We start from the raw sequence: 16,897 nt of genomic DNA on the forward strand, positions 1-16,897 counted from the left end.
AAGTTTACCAACAACAACTTGAAAACTGCCTCAAATCAATAGAGGACTGGATGACCACCAACTCCCTCCAGCTGAACCAATCAAAGACAGAGCTTCTTATCTTACACCAAAATCATAAGCCCGCAACCAAAACCTCCTGGTCTCCACCAACCGTCTTTGGGCAGACCATCTCCCCAAAGACCAAAGCGAAGAGTCTCGGGGTTATTTTAGACGCACAAATGTCAATGGATGCGCAAATAGGATCTGTAGTCAGTCGATCTCACCATCTGCTGCGCATGCTTCGCAGACTCATCCCTTTTATCCCAAAGAATGACAAAGCAGTGGTAGTTGGAACAATCATTAATTCACGACTGGACTACGCAAACTCGCTTTACATAGGATTACCACAATATCAACTTGCGCGATTACAACTGATCCAAAACATGGCGGCAAGGCTGATAACAGGAAAAAAACCCTGGGAATCCATTTCTCCTTCACTGAGGAGCTTACATTGGCTAACCGTAAAAAATCGGATCACATTCAAGACCCTTTGCCTCACCCACAAATGCGTGCATAGAGAAGCTCCGCAATACCTAATGGAGAAAATAAATCATTACACACCAAACCGCAGTCTTCGATCAGCCAACAAAAACCTCCTCCTCGTGCCCAAAGCCCGGTATAAATCCAAGGGTGAACGGAGATTCGCTGTCCAAGGGCCGCGGCTATGGAATGCTCTACCAATCAACATCCGCCTGGAAGAAAATCACCTGGCTTTTAGGTAAAAACTCAAGACCTTCCTCTTTTAGCAGATGATCAAAGCTCGCCACAGCGCCTAGAGGCGATTCAGTTCGCATTGTGCGCTATATAAGTATTTCATTCATTCATTCATTCATTCAGGCAGTACTGATGGGCACTGATGAGGTGGCACTGATTCGCACTCATGAGGTGGCACTTATGGACACTGATGAGGCAGTACTGATGGGCACTGATGAGGTGGTACTGATGGGCACTCATATGCAGCACTATGGGCACTGATAGGTGGCATTAATGGGCGCTGATACGCAGCACTGATGGGTGCTGATATGCAGCAATGATGGGCACGCATAGGTGGCACTGGTGGGCACTGATAGGTGGCATTGATAGGTGGCACTGGTGGGCACTGATGGGCAGCACTGATGGGCACTGATGGGTGGCACCGATATGCAGCACTGATCAGAAGGCACTGACAGGCAATTACTGATGGACATAGAATGCCATCCTAATGGGCACTGATTGGCACCCCCTGATGGGCTCACCTGGTGGTCTGCATTGGGCATCCCTGAAAGGTCTGCACTGGTAATTAATGCACTGATTATCAGCACAGATCCCCCTGTCAGGAGAGTAGCTGATCTACTCTCCTCTACTCATGCCTTGTCAGTGCAAATAGAGGAAAGGCGATAAATGGCTTTTCCTGTTTACACTGTGATCAGCTGTGATTGGACACAGCTGATCACGTGATAAAGAGCCTACGTCATAGGCTTTTTACCTAGATCGGAGATGTGTTGTGTCAGATTAACACAGCATACCACCACCGATTGCTGTGATGCACGTAGTACTTTGGGTGGGGGGACTTGTAAAACCCAGCTTACCTTGGAGAGCTCCGGAAACTCCTTGCCCAGCTCCCCTAGACCCTCCTATGTTTAAGTCACCCTGTGTCTTGTGTGATGTGAGTCACTTTGAGTGGGGGGGGGGGCTTGTGGAACCCAGCTTACCTTGGAGAGCTACAGAAACTCCTTGCCCAGCTCCCCTGGACCCTCCTATCTGTAAGTCACCCTGTGTCTTGTGTGTCAGGAGTCACTTTGGGTGGGGGGGCTTGTAAAACCCAGCTTACCTTGGAGAGCTCCGGAAACTCCTTGCCCAGCTCCCCTAAACCCTCCTATGTTTAAGTCACCCTGTGTCTTGTGTGATGTGAGTCACTTTGGGTGGGGGGGGGCTTGTGGAACCCAGCTTACCTTGGAGAGCTCTGGAAACTCCTTGTCCAGTTTCCGCAGAGCCCCCTTCATGTAAGTGAACCTGTGTCTATTAGGGGCACAGGGTGACCGAGAACCCCAGTCAGGTCTGCACTAACCAGACTCACCGTACAACCACACCATCTCAGCATTTCATGTTACCCCCATTACCCCGGGTTCTATATGTGTGGTTTGTATCGAAAGAATGAAGGGGCTCTTTAATGTGGGACAGATATATGTCTGAGTCCTATCCATCAAGAAACATATGAAGATAAATAATTTCACCTTTCCGACTGCTGGAATATTGTATGAGCTTGGTCTCATAAACTGTTGTTTACTTTTTACTAGATCGTTTGAGGTGTGGCTGTCTCCCATTGTTCTATTGTTTCTGTCTGCCTTGGGAGCAAAGTATTATGGGATGTATATGTCTATGTGGATTAGCTGGGAGAAGGGAGGGGGGATTTCTCCAGCAGCCCCTCCTGTCTGTGTGTCCCCTGTTACTGAATGTAGTTTACCCCTGCCCTGTGTCATTATGTAAGGGATGGAAGATTGTCCTCTGAGTGTACTGTATATTTCTTGTGTACCTGTGCTTGAATAAACAGCCTCATGCTTCTCTTTACCTTATCCTAATGTCTCGACAAGTGAGTAGGTGGGCTAAGGGACCTTGGATCGCGCTTGTACCGGACAAGGGAAGCTTATACGGTAGACATACTCCTCTTCAGTACGGGAGTCCGTCACACTTCCCATGTATTGTAATCCCGTACTTACCTTACTCTAGCTTCTATGATCATCAGACGGACAGCCATAGTGCTCATCCCATCTTAACTCTCTGACAACATATAAAGTATTCTGTTTTGACTCTCATTTCATCCCACAACTTAACATCAAACTTTCTCTTCATGTCTAGTGTTATTTGTCTGTCACCCTTGATCCATCCTGCTCACATAGATAGCTGTTCCTCTAGCTGTTTAATCTGCATGATTCTTTGTCCCTGTGGACTTTGGTAACCCAGTTACCCAGTGTGGATCGCTGTCCACTCTAACCATTTATCTAGAGGCTCTGTATAGGTGGAACTGGACCTTTGGTTCATATATTTTCTAGCGCTGGGCATTTATGAGGGTCTCCTACCTTTCATTCCCTTACTTAAATGTAATGCCCATAATGACTGGACAGTCTTCTCTACTTGTGCCTATACCCACTTGCCTCTAAACTACTATTAGACCCCTTTCACACTGGGGCGTTTTTTGCAGGCGCTATAACGATAAAAATAGCGCCTGCAAAGCGCCCTGAAAGAGCCGCTCCTGTCTCTCCAGTGTGAAAGCCCAGAGGGCTTTCACACTGAAGTGGTGCGCTGGCAGGACGGTAAAAAAAGTCCTGTTAGCAGCATCTTTGGAGCGGTGGAGGAGCGGTGTGTATACCGCTCCTCCACCGCTCATGCCCATTGAAATGAATGGGAAGCAGCGTTTTGGAGTGGTTTTAACACTTTCTCAGCCTCTAGCGGGGGTAAAAACGCCCCGCTAGTGGCCAAATAGCGTAGAAAAATTAAGAGTAAATCGCCACTAAAAATATCGGCGCTTTACCGCCGACGCACCCACCGCCCCAGTGTGAAAGGGGCCTTACCGCAGATGTGTATTTCATATAACATGTGAACAGCACTATTCTTCCCTTTCTTATCTATAACACTCCGATGGACAGTAGACAGTGACAACATAACATATAACTAGGGATGGTCCCGATGTTCGAATCGGACATAAGTTCGACTCGAACACCGGGTGTTCATTTTCTGGCAAACAAACTGAACATTATGCGGCATTTGTGGCAAATTTGAGCACCGCAGAACGCCCCATAATGCACTGCGAGATTGCAGTGCATTGACAGCTTATGATTGGCTAAAGCATGCACCTGACCTGCGTGTTTTGGCCAATCACAGTGTGGTCTGCTGTGAGAGCCATGATTGGCTGAAGGCAGGCGCGTGAGCTCTGTGACCGTACCCACGGTACCTGCTGACACTATGTCCGCTGGGTGTCCGCGTTCGTGTCACAGAGCTGAAGAACGGGGAGATGCCAGTGTAAACACAGTATCTACCCCATTCTGCCTAGTGACATTGACACTGATCGATCGTATGCTCCCTCTCGTCAGTAACGTGTCACTCGTAGCCATGCCCCCTAACAGTTAGAATCACTCTCTAGGACACACTTAACCCCTTCCTAGCCCCCCCAGTGGTTAACCCCTTCAAAGCCAGTCACATTTACACAGTAATCAGTGCATTTGTATAGCATTGATCGCTGTATAAATGTGAAAGGTCCCAAAATAGTGTCAAAAGTGTCCAATGTGTCCGCCATAATGTCACAGTCACGTTAAAAATCACTGATTGCCGCCATTACTAGTAAAAAAAAATAATAATTAAAATGCCATAAAACTATCCACTATTTTGTAGACGCTATAACTTTTGTGCAAACCAATCAATAAACGCTTATTGCGATTTTTTTTTTACCAAAAATATGTAGAAGAATACGTAAACTGACTAAAAAAAATATGTTTTATAGATTTTTGGGGGATATTTATTATAGCAAAAAGTAAAAAATATAGCTTTTTTTTTCAAAATTGTCGCTCTATTTTTGTTTATAGCGCAAAAAATAAAAAACACAGAAGTGATAAAATACCATCAAAAGGAAGCTCTATGTGTGGAAAAAAAGTACATCAATTTTGTTTGGGAGCCACGTCACACGACCGCGCAATTGTCAGTTAAAGTGACACAGTGCTGAATCGTAAAAAGTGGCCTGGTCATTTGGCAGCCAAATGGTCCGGGGCTGAAGTGGTTAAGAAAAGGGGTCCATCCCAATCCATACCAGGCCCTTTGGGTTTGGCATAGATTTTAAGGGGGACTTCATGATTTTTATTTTTTTTTAATTGGCGTGAGGTCCCTCCCCCAAAAATTCAGAGCCTTATCCAAGCAAGCATCCTGGCAGGCCAGGAAAGGAACCATACGAGGTCGCATGCCCCCAACATGGGGAGGGTGCTTTGGGGTCCCCTTCCTGGCCTGCCAGGCTGCTTGCTCGAATAAGGGCCTGGTATGAATTTTGGGGGGGACCCCAAGCTGTTTTTTTTTTTAAATTGTGGCATGGAGTTCCCCTTAAAATCCATACCAGACCTGAAGGGCCTGGTATGGACTGCATTGATTGCATTGCATTGGACTTGCATTGATACATGTCCCCTGGAGCAGGATCCGGGTCCCCATACACTTTTTATGGCAATAACTTGCATATAAGCCTTTAAAATTAGCACTTTTGATTTTTCATGTTCGTGTCCCATAGACTTTTTTTTTTTCAAAATAGTTTTTATTGAGTTTAGCGAACATACAACAATGTAAATACGCAGTAGGTACAAACGGTACTACAGGAACAGTAGTTATGATAGGTACAATAGGTACAATATAATGTTCATTTTAGTACATAACAGTCTATAATATCAGCTTATAAACAGCAATGATGGAAGGGCAAGAGATATAGGGGGGAGGGGAGTGGAAGGGGGGAGAGGAGAGGGAGTTTAAGGAAAGGAGGGGGGAAGAGAACAGGAGGGGGGGGATAGGAGGGGGGGGGATAGGAGGGGAAGAAGCAAAGGAGTACGGAGAGTCATGGGGTTGTCTAGATTCAAAGAGTTAATCAAACATTGTGGTATTGGTCATACCATACCGACCAGGGATGCCAGAGAGTTTTAATGCGGTGATGGTTGTGTTTCCCTCTAGAGAGAACAATTTCATATGTATAGTGCGTTTGGACTACCATGATAATTTCATCCAGTGATGGGGCTGCAGTTGTCTTCCATTTTCTTGCTATTAAGAGTTTTGTGGCTAAGAGAATGTGTGTGGTGATTAAACGTAGGTCTGATGGAATGTCGTTAATGTTAATATTGAGGATTGCCAGAGAAGGAGTTAGTGGAATGTGTAGGCGCAGAACTTCATGTAGTAGTGTTTCTACTTTGGACCAGACTAGTTTTATACGCGGGCATGACCAGAAAATATGTAGGAGTGTCCCAGGCAAGTTACATTCTCTCCAGCAAGTATGCGGTGTTTGTTTGTTAAATTTGGCCATTCTATATGGTGTCAAGTACCATCTCATTGTAATTTTTTGGGCGAGCTCCCAAAGTGCGGAGCAAGCAGTGTATGTGTAAGTGGACTTAATTGCTTGTTGCCACTGACAATCTGAGAATTGTGTTTCAAGGTCTGTCTCCCAGTCTGTAAGGGGTTTGGACTTGTAAAACATGTGTTTTCCCTGCAAGGTGGAGTATACTATTGAGATCCCCTTAGAGATATGATCGTTAAGAAAGAGGAACTTCCAAATGTTTAGTGGTAGAGAACTTTCTAAAGAAGGGTGAGCAGCGAGGCAATTACTAATCCTGTAGTATGTTAGATAGTCCGTCATATGGGTGGCCGACTGTTGTTGCTTGAGTGTATGCGGATTGGATTTAATTAGAGAGCGAAGTTCCGATGTGTAAGTTGCCATGGCCGATATCCAGACAGGAATGTGGAGGTCGGGAGTAAGTAGTTGTAGTGTTTCAAGGGGGATTGGAATGGGTCGTAGGGGAAGATTTGTCCAGTTAGTGTAGTGTAGTGTTTTCCAAGTTTTGACCGTGGCTTGTATGGTAGGTGAGTATAGAGATAATTGTGGAGTCTTAGTGGAGGTGCTAAACAGCCAGGTGGATAGATTAGTACCAGGTGTCATTGTGTTCTCTATAGCTCCCCACAGGGTGTTGGTGTGTGTTAAACCATTCTTTCGTTTGGGATATGATGGTATCGATATAGTAATCCTTAATATCTATGTGTCCCATGCCACCTACTGATCTGTGTTTGATGAGCTTTGTGTGATTGCATCGTGGTTTCTTGCCTTGCCAGAGGAAGCGTGTTAATGCAGATTGTAGTGAATTAAGATAAGTAAGCGGTACTGGTATAGGCAGTGTACGAAAGACATATAACAGTTTAGGTAATGCCATCATCTTGAAGGCAGCTAGACGACCTGCCCAAGAAAATTCATGTTTTGATATCTTTTCCATGTCTTGAAGTAGCGTTTGTTTGATGTCAGGATAGTTACGGGAAAAGAGTAATTTCGTAAATCTAGTAATATGTATACCCAGATAGGGTAAACCAGTGTCAGTCCAAGAGTAAGGATATAAATTTCTAAGAAGGTTACCAGTGGTCGCATCTAAACCCATGTCTAGAATAACGGATTTATGTTCATTCACTTTATAATATGATAAATCACTAAACCTTTTCAATAATGATTGTACCGAAGCCAGGGAAGAAAGGGGATCCGTGATCATCAATATGACGTCATCAGCAAATAAATTAATTTTGTGTTCTATTTGGCCAATGGTGAATCCTTTTATGTTGCAATGTGTTCTAATGTGTTCGGCCAGGGGTTCCATCATTAAGTTAAAAACTAGTGGCGATAAGGGGCACCCTTGGCGTGTGCCATTAGTGAACTGAAAGGGTTTAGATAACATTTCAGAGGTATATACTTGGGCAGAAGGTGACGAGTATAGAGCTAAAATTGCAGAGAGTATCGTATCTTGGAATCCAAACTTAAGTAGGGTTGCTTTCATATATTCCCAATGTACTCTATCGAACGCCTTCTCTGCGTCTAAAGACAGAAGCAGAGAAGGCGTTCTAGTGAGCTCAGCATGGTGTACCACATTAATTATTCTACGGGTAGCATCAAAGGCTTGTCTCCCCTTAGTAAATCCGGATTGGTCTCTATGTATTAAATGGGGCATTAAGTCTATCAGTCTGTTTGCTATAAGTTTGGCGTAGATCTTGGTGTCTACATTTAGAAGAGAGATTGGCCTAAAATTCTGTGGATGTGACGGGTCCTTCCCTGGCTTCGACAATGTAATAATTAGAGCAGATAACATTTCTGGAGGTAGAGAGGAGGAGGAGGCAGCATCGTTGCATACTCTGGAAAAGTAGGGACTGAGAAGCGAGCTAAATTTTTTATAGTATTCACCAGTGAGACCATCTGGGCCTGGAGATTTGTTGGATGGCAGGGCAGAAATGGTGTTAATGGAGCATTCAGTGACTGAAGTTGATCACTTGAGAGTCTGGGAAGTTTTATTTCTTGGAGAAAGGAGTCTATGTCCTGAGGAGAGGGTTGTGTGGTATTGGGGTCTGATTTTAAATTATAGAGGGATTCATAGTAGTGGCTGAATGCGTCTGCAAAAGCAGAGGGATCTATTACTTTTTTGTTCGTGGTGGGGTGAAATAAAAAAGGAATTTTAGTCTTGGAGTAATGACCTTTAATTCTGGTAGCCATGGCTCGACCAGCTTTGTTACTAGTAGAATAATGTACAGCTCTAAAGTAAGTATGTGCTTTTTGGTAATTGTCAAGTAGGTGAGCTCGTAATTCTTGTCTAAGGTGATATAGTTTAAGTTTAGTGGAGGGGTTAGGATTGGATTGATTTTGGTTTTCCAGGAGTTTGATGTCTGAAGTAAGCGTGTCTAAGCGCTGTGATCTCCTCCTCCTCTCTTTGGCTCCCAATTGTATAAGTACTCCTCTTATGAACGCTTTATGAGCGTTCCAAAGTGTGAAATTATCATTAACAGATTCTTCATTGAGGGAGAAGTACTCCTCCAGTGCTTGTTTGAGGTGGTCTGAATATTGTGGGGAGTTAAGAAGTGAGGCATTAGCTCTCCAGATCCGAGTTTTGGATGTGGTCGGAGAGTCCTCCACAGTTATCATAACCGGTGCATGGTCGGACCATGTAATGGTAGAAATCTCTGAAGCAGATATACGGGGTAAAGTCCATTTGTCCACCAAAAAGTAATCTATGCGTGTGTAAGAATTATGGCGTGGAGAAAAGTAGGAATAGTCTCTTTCCGTAGTGTGATGAAATCTCCAAACGTCATAGAGATCATTATTCCTTATGAAGGGTCCCATTTGGGAGGCAGGTCTAGTGGTGTGAGAGGAGGTATCGATGGTGATGTCCGGGACTATGTTGAAGTCCCCACAAATTATGAGTTGGCCACGTTTAAAATTATTTATTTTCTTCAGAAGCTTGGAGAGAAAGTTAATTTGCTTTTTGTTGGGAGCATATAGGGCCACAATAGTGTATCTGACGTTGTTTAAAGAGCAATCTATTGCAAGATATCTGCCATTGGGGTCAACTAGGCTATCGTGTAGTGAAAAGGAGAGTGTGTTTTTAATTGCTATTAGAACTCCGTTTCTTTTTTCAGGCCCCAAGGCTCGAAAAATATTGGGGAAGTGTCTATTGGTACATGGGGGTTCTGCAGTGATTTTAAAGTGTGTCTCTTGAACGCAGAGGACATCACAGTGAGAAGATATTGCAGTTTTCCACAGAGACGACCTCTTGGCTGGGTGATTAAGACCCTTAACATTGAGAGATAAGAATTTAGGCATTTTGTGCAATGGTGAAGGAGGGTCGTGAGAGGTGTAGTAGTACTCACAGTTGACGGCTTATCAGGTATTGTCGGTGTAGAAGTTGCGAAGACGATGGATCCACTGGTCGGTTGATGGAGCAGGTGCGGAAGTCAGTAAAGGTCTGAGGGTTGTGCTCTCCAAGGAAAGGACGGGTGGGGGAAAAAGCGGACAGTTAATATACACAAGCTGAAACAACAATAAAAGGGAGATAAAAACAATGGAAGGGAGGTGCGATGGTGAGGGGAAGAAAGGTAGCGCTCGGTAGTAAGGTGGTAGGACTACCTAGCAATCTGTGGGGGTAGTGTTCGTGAACAATCTGCAACGAGCAGGCACTGGAACGGAGGTTACAGTGGATTTCTGAACAGTGATACCACTAATCTCATGTGCATTGGCTGGAGCGGATCCTAGGATCAGAAGAGCCATGGGGTTGGGTTGCAGTATGTTGCTGCTGTATTGGCATTATTGGTTCAGGGACAATGCCCCATTCACGGAGAAGCTGTATACCTTCTTCAACTGTATGGATGCTGTATTTCTTTCCATTTCTGTTGATCAGGAGTTTGGTGGGGTAGCCCCATTGATATGGAATCTTGTGGTTATTTAGTGGCTTAGTAATGGTGTGTAGTTGACGCCGTTGCTGACGCGTGTACTGGGATATATCTGCAAAGAATTGCAGTTTTGGTATGGTGGAGGAAGATGTTCCATTCTCCTGGTTTTGGCTAGAAGCATATCTTTGGTGTGGAAGAAATGTATTCTCATGAGGGTATCTCGTGGGACCTCCACAGATAAGTGATGTGGTTTCGGAAGTCGGTGAATACGATCGATGACCGTTTCAATTGGGGGTAGCTCAGGCAGAATTGAGGAAATCATTTTTCTAGCATAGGATTGTAGATCTGAGGGTAAGATTGTTTCGGGTATCCCCCTGATTTTTATATTGTTGCGCCTCGAGCGGTCTTCGAGGTCCGCCATTTTGGCGCGAAACCATTGTTGTTCTTCTCTGGTGTGGTCGTGAGCATCGACTAAATCATTAACTGTGACAGCCATTGTGCTCATCTGCTGTTCAAGAACATTTACTTTGCTGCTCACAGTGACCATTTCAGATTTGAATGCTGTGACTAGAGAGGTGATATCAGAATGTAAGGAGCTGTGTAGAGAGATCAGCATGTCTTTTAACATGGTGTCTATCACAGGCTGATTAGCAGTGGGGAAGGCCGCAATAGGGGAGGATGCTGGTGTCTGTGTGAGGAGACTGTCCAGAGTAGGCCTTACCTCCAGAGCTGGAGTAGTAGTAGTTTCTAGTCTCATTCGTGACTTAGCTGGGCTGTTGGATGCTGACTGGGGTCCCTGGGATGATGTGGAGTTCACATCTTCGTCTTGTGCCTGCGTGTTCAGGACGTCCGCATCAGGCAGATCAGTATAGGCCCGTTCGTTGTGCTGTGAGGTATCACGGGCGCCATTTTGAGAGCTCCCGGAGGAGAAGAAATCCGTCAATTTCTTCGGATGTCGGTACTCTTTTCGTTTCCGTGATGTTCCGTTCTGGTTCCCGAACGTGTGGGGATCTGGTTGGTTCATTTTTTAGCGGTCGGATTAGCAGTATACGGCCGTTATCATCCGTTCAGTGCAGGAGCTGAGGATTCAGGCTTCCATTCAGCTCGGCAGTTGGCCACGCCCCCCGTGTCCCATAGACTTTAATAGCGTTTGTGTGTTCGAACTAATTTGTTTTGCCTGTTCACATGTCCTGGTGCAAACCAAACTGGGGAGTATTCACCCCATCCCTACATATAACCACCAATCAATACAGTTTGATTACAGGGAGTAATGTCTTACTGATCAAGGAAGTCTGATAACTCAATGTAAGCAAAGGGCTTACTTCAGCCGGCTGATTATCAGAAATTCCTGGAACATCTCAAGCTCCTAATTTTTAGACTATCAGGGTCACCTGTAAATCCTCTCCTGGCTGGCTCCCCATCTGTTCTGGATATTTTATAGATAGGCAACTCCTATCCTCATTGTGATGGGAGTAACTTTGGGCAGGGGGCTTGGGGAACCCAGGTTACCTTGGAGAGACTCTTTGTCCAGATCCCCCCGCCCCTCTTCTGTGTAAGTAACCCTGTGTCTTTTAGGGGCACAGGGTGACCGAGAACCCCATTCTGACCTCAAGAATATATGAAGATAAAGTCCACTGTTCATCAGAGACCATTCCTAGATGGTTTGAGGTGGGGTGGGGGTTGCTAATGTGTTTGTTAGGTGTAGCTTTATTCCATTGTTTCCATTGTGTCTGTCTGCCTTGGGAGCAACCTATTTTGGAATATATATGTCTATGTGTATTTGCTGTGAGGAGGGAGGGGGGATTCCTTTAACATCTCTCCCTGTTGATTGGACAGTCTACTGATGAGAAGTTAGAATACCACTGTGTGCCTGTGTTTAAATAAAACAGCTCAAGTTCAGCAGCCATAACGAGTACTGTCTAGTTCTTGGTTGTCAACGGTTTGGAATATCTGATATCTATATTCAGATTGGGAGGAATATATATATGACGAAAGCACTCAAGTGGAGTGTGGGACCTTCCGTTACACTCATAATGATTAGTGGTTCCAAATTAATAATAACAGTAGGGAACAGACAAAAAGATACACTCTGCATCTTTCCAAATAACTGTTCTGCTTTATTATGACACAATTGAAGGTTTTATACACATTATTACATAGGTATCACCTTAATATTACAATTGTACTTTTATGGTAATGGGGCGTAACATAGGCAGGCTAATTCTAATCAGGACTCGAAAGAATGCAAACATGTAATGAAAACATTATTAGTGCCGTGTGCACAGTGAGTGCGGTGTGCAATACCTACAAAATAGAATACAATTATATACAGAACTTGCAAAATTCCTTTACACCCAGTTACCCAGGAGACCATAGAGGAATCATGTTCCTCTTGCCTTCCTCTCCCCCTAATATGTTGCTGTGGTTGAGCGCCACCTGCAGTGGAGAAAGTAGAGTGCCTGCCTTCTTTTATGTACAACACAGTGTGCTAACTGACTCCAATCGCGATCTACTGAAGCTTTCTAATACTCCGCCATGGTGGCTTCTTTGTCCACCTGCCTTTTATAAATAACAAAACTTCACTTTAGTGAAATCTAAAAAATTAAAACTCAGAGGAAGGTTAACCACTTCGCGCCCAGGCCAATTCTGACATTTCTCTCCTACATGTAAAATTCCTAATTTACATAGAACCCCCAAACATTATATATGTTTTTTTAGCAAAGACCCTAGAGAATATAATGGCGCTCATTGCAACTTTTTATCTCTCACGGTATTTGCGCAGCAATTTTTCGAAACATGTTTTTTTCAGAAAAAAAACTGTTTCATGCTTAAAAAAACAAAAAACAGTAAAGTTAGCCCATTTTTTTTGCATAATGTGAAAGAGGAGGATACGCAGAGTAAATAAATACCCAACATGTCACGCTTCAAAATTGCACGCGCTCGTGGAATGGCGCCAAACTTTGGTATTTAAAAATCCCCATAGGCGACGCTTTAAATTTTTTTACTGGTTACATATTTTGGGTTACAGAAGAGGTCTAGGGCTAGAATTATTGCTCTCGCTCTAATGTTTGCGGCGATACCTCACATGTGTGGTTTGAACACCGTTTTCATATGTGGGCGGGACTTACGTATGCGTTTGCTTCTGTGTGCGAGCTCACAGGGACAGGGGCGCTTTAATTTTTTTTTTTTTTTTTTTTTTGGGGGGCGCTTTAAATTTTTATTTTTTTTTATTGTTAATTTTATTTTTATTTTTTTTTTGTTTTACACTTAAAAAAATAAAATAAAATGTATGACTTTTATTCCTATTACAAGGAATGTAAACATCCCTTGTAATAGGAATATGGCACGATCGGACATATTTACAGTGAGATATGGGGGGTCAATAAGACCCCATATCTCACCTCTAGGCTGGGAAGAATAAAAAAAAAAAAAAAAAAACGATCCTGGCTTCCTAGCCAGATCGGCGCCGTTAATTTGAATACAGAGGCCGGGCGTGACGTCATAACATCGCGCCCGGCCTCCGAACGATCATAGAGACTCCGGGGATGATCTGGTCCACCGGAAATCTCTATGGTAACTTGCTGGGGCTGGCGTATCCTGTGACCGACTCACCGATGGAAATGGTGAGTCGGTACAAGCACCAGAGGGCGGCGGGAGGGGGGCGTCCCCTCCCGCCGCCCGTAAGAACGATCAAGCGGCGGAACAGCCGCTATGATCATTCTTATGGTGCAGGGAATCGCCGGCTGAAAACGGCAATATCTGAATGATGTCTGTGGCCTCAGGCATCATTTAGATATAACCACTGAAAGCCCATGACATCAATAGACGTAGTGTGGGAACCAAGTGGTTAATGGTGCTGTTTGAGGGTAGTACACCGGGAAAGTAACCCTTGTTTATGTGATAGAGGTAATACACAGGGAAAATAACTCCTATTGGTGTGATAAAGGTAAATGATATAATAAGCCACTAAATAACCTAACATATGTAGCGGCGGGCTCCTGAAGAGCACGTGCTATGCGTTTTTCAAAGTAAAACTTTACCTAAACTGCAGTTTGGTTTGTGTTTATTTGTCTAAATTGGACCTCTACATCAGTCTAACTGGACTGTAAGACATTCAGCCTGGCCACAGGGGGCACTGTCTCTTGTGGCAGGCGTGGAACTATGGTCTGGTTAGGTGCTTGGGTACTCTCTTTCAGAGCCAGGTCGGTGGGAGTGGCCCTCTCACTGTGCCCTCTGGGAGAGGATATTTAAGATGCGGATGTTATGTGGTTCGGGGTTACGGTCCAGTATGATGTGTTGATTACATGGTCCTGGTCCTCCTGACCAGCGCCCAGGAAGGCTATGGCCTGGGGTGCGGATCCACCCGACTTTAATGTCTTGGAGCTGGCTAGCCCAAAGCAAGGAAACTAAAGGAGGAATCTGAGGTTGGGTGCCGTCTCCGGTTCGGGAGAGACCCATTGTACTTCGAGCATTCCAGGGGAGGACTCTTTAGAAGAACACCACGTACGGGTTGGTTTTCTTAACAAGAGCCTGGAAGGGCTGAAGTAACCGAAAGAATCCGGTCTTGTGGATATCGCTAAGCAGGCTGAAAGATCCAGGTATCCTACAAGTGTTATGAAGCTTAGTTTCCCTACATGTTCTGCAACAATGTCTGTGACAAAGACTGTTCCTGAGTAAGCACCTTGTTGGCCTCTAGGCCTTGTGACAGAGGGACTGTCCAACTTGAGTGATCATCCAGCTGCGACTGGCTATTCTCTGGATGCAGTCAAAGTAAGCAAGTTCTTTAACTTTTTTGGACTTTGACATTAAGAGTACCTGAACCTTCCTTCCCAACCCTCTGATCCCAAGTTGAAAGACTGTTCAATGGTTTGAGTTTGCAAATTAAAATCCATTCAAGTGGATCTATTGTCAGTCTCAGGTTACTGGGCCATCTACCACGGGACATCCCCTAGACGTGTCACAAGGAGAACGGAAGGTAACGGTAAGCCCAAAAATAACCAGCAGCTCCTTGGGGAGTTAGTGCTACACATAAAAGTGGTAACTATTAAATGGCATGTGGATAAACTGAGCTACATTTATAGCTCCATAAATTGAAAGTGATACTTTTAAAGTGTCATGTGCAATCAGAAATTAAAAAATAAATGTGAAATGTATAAGAGAATTCATCAACATATAATAAACCAATAAGTGTCCATATTCAAAAAAACTCCAAATAAAGTGACATGTGCTGAATCCAAAGGTGCGGAAATACATCAACAGTACGTCAACTAATATAAGTCTATATTCAGGAGATATCAAGAAAAATAACATGAAAAATAACATGTGCTCAGTCCAAAAAGTGAGAGTCTGTAAAGTGATCCTTAGCCACACAAATAAAGTGACTTTTCCGTGCTCCCCTCCTGTATATGCACTCACCAGAGCGCCTCACCCCTGCAGGGGTAAAAATCATAATTATTATATCACGGTGTCCCGCTTGATGGGATATTCTCATGGTCCTCTGTGCTGTCCCATAAACGATCAGGTCAGGTTTCCCAGGAAGGGTATAACTCCTCCGTGAGTGCTGAGATAAAATCTTCACCTTCTTTCCACCTCCGTGGTATGTTTATAAAACCAACAGGCATCCACATATATTTAAAAGGAATGGAACCTCATAGCGTGAATCCATAAAGCAAATGGGTGTTTTATTGTTAAAAAATCAGTAGTTTAACCACTAGAGATCCGCGCTATAGCCAAATGACGGCTACAGCGCAGACCTCCTTTGCCGGGACTACGTCTATTGACGTCGTCCTGTGCACGAGCGGCCTGCGCGCCCCCTGAGAGGCGCGCGCGGTGCGCTCTGTGATCGGCGAGTCTATGAGACTCGCCTGGACACGGATCCGAGCAAGGGGTCGATTCCGACCCCTTACCACGTGATCAGCTGTCAGCCAATGACAGCTGATCATGTGATACAACGGAGCCGGTAATCGGCTATTATTCCTCCTCGCGCTGACAGCGCAAGGAGGAATCTTTAGTGTCATCTACCAGTGCCCATCAGTGCCCATCAGTGCCGCCCATCAGTGCCCAGCAGTGCCACCTATCAGAGCCACTTATCAGTGCCACCTATCAGAGCCCATCAGTCCCATCTATCAGTGGTACCTATCAGTGCCCCTTAGTGCCACCCATCTGTGCCACCCATCCGTGCCACCCAACCATGCCATCTTATCTGTGCCCATCTTTGCCCATCAGTGCTGCCTTATCTGTGCCCATCAGTACCGCCTTATCTGTGCCTATGGGTGCCACCTTATCTGTGCCTATTAGTGCCACCTTAACTATGCCTATCAGTGCCCACCAATGCAGCCTATCAGTGCCCACCAGTGCAGCCTATCAGTGCCCACCAGTGCAGCCTATCAGTGCCGCCTCATCAGCGCACTTCAATGAAGGAGAAAAATGACCTGTTTGCAAAATTTTATAACAAACTATTAAACATGATTTATTTTTATTTTTTTGCATCTTTTTTTGTTTGTTTAGCAAAAAAAAAAAAAAACCCAGCTGTAATTAAATACCCCCAAAAGAAAGCTCTATTTGTGGGAAAAAAATGATAAAAATGTCATTTGGGTACAGTGTTGTATGGCCGCGTAATTGTCATTCAAAGTGCATCAGCGCTGAAAGCTGAAAATTGGTCTGGGCAGGAGGGGGGTTTAAGTGCCCAGTAAGCAAGTGGTTAAAAAAGAAAAGAGCTCCAGTGCTCTGGCAGATATGTAAACACGAGAGGCAGTTCCGTGGTCCTGGCGTGCGTTCCACAGAACGTAACCGGAAAAAAAATGGAAGTCTCAGAAGCGCCGGATGTGACGTATTGCGTACCAAGCCAGTCCCGACTTGCGAGTTTCGTTCATATGGATGTCATCTGAGCACGGAACTGCCTCTCGTGTTTACATATCTGGCAGAGCATTGGAGCTCTTTTCTTTTTTAAACTACT

This window comes from Lithobates pipiens, unplaced genomic scaffold (genome assembly GCF_037356315.1).
Source record: "Lithobates pipiens isolate NorthernLeopardFrog02 unplaced genomic scaffold, aLitPip1_a1.2 Scaffold_23, whole genome shotgun sequence".
NCBI classification, from domain to species: domain Eukaryota; kingdom Metazoa; phylum Chordata; class Amphibia; order Anura; family Ranidae; genus Lithobates; species Lithobates pipiens.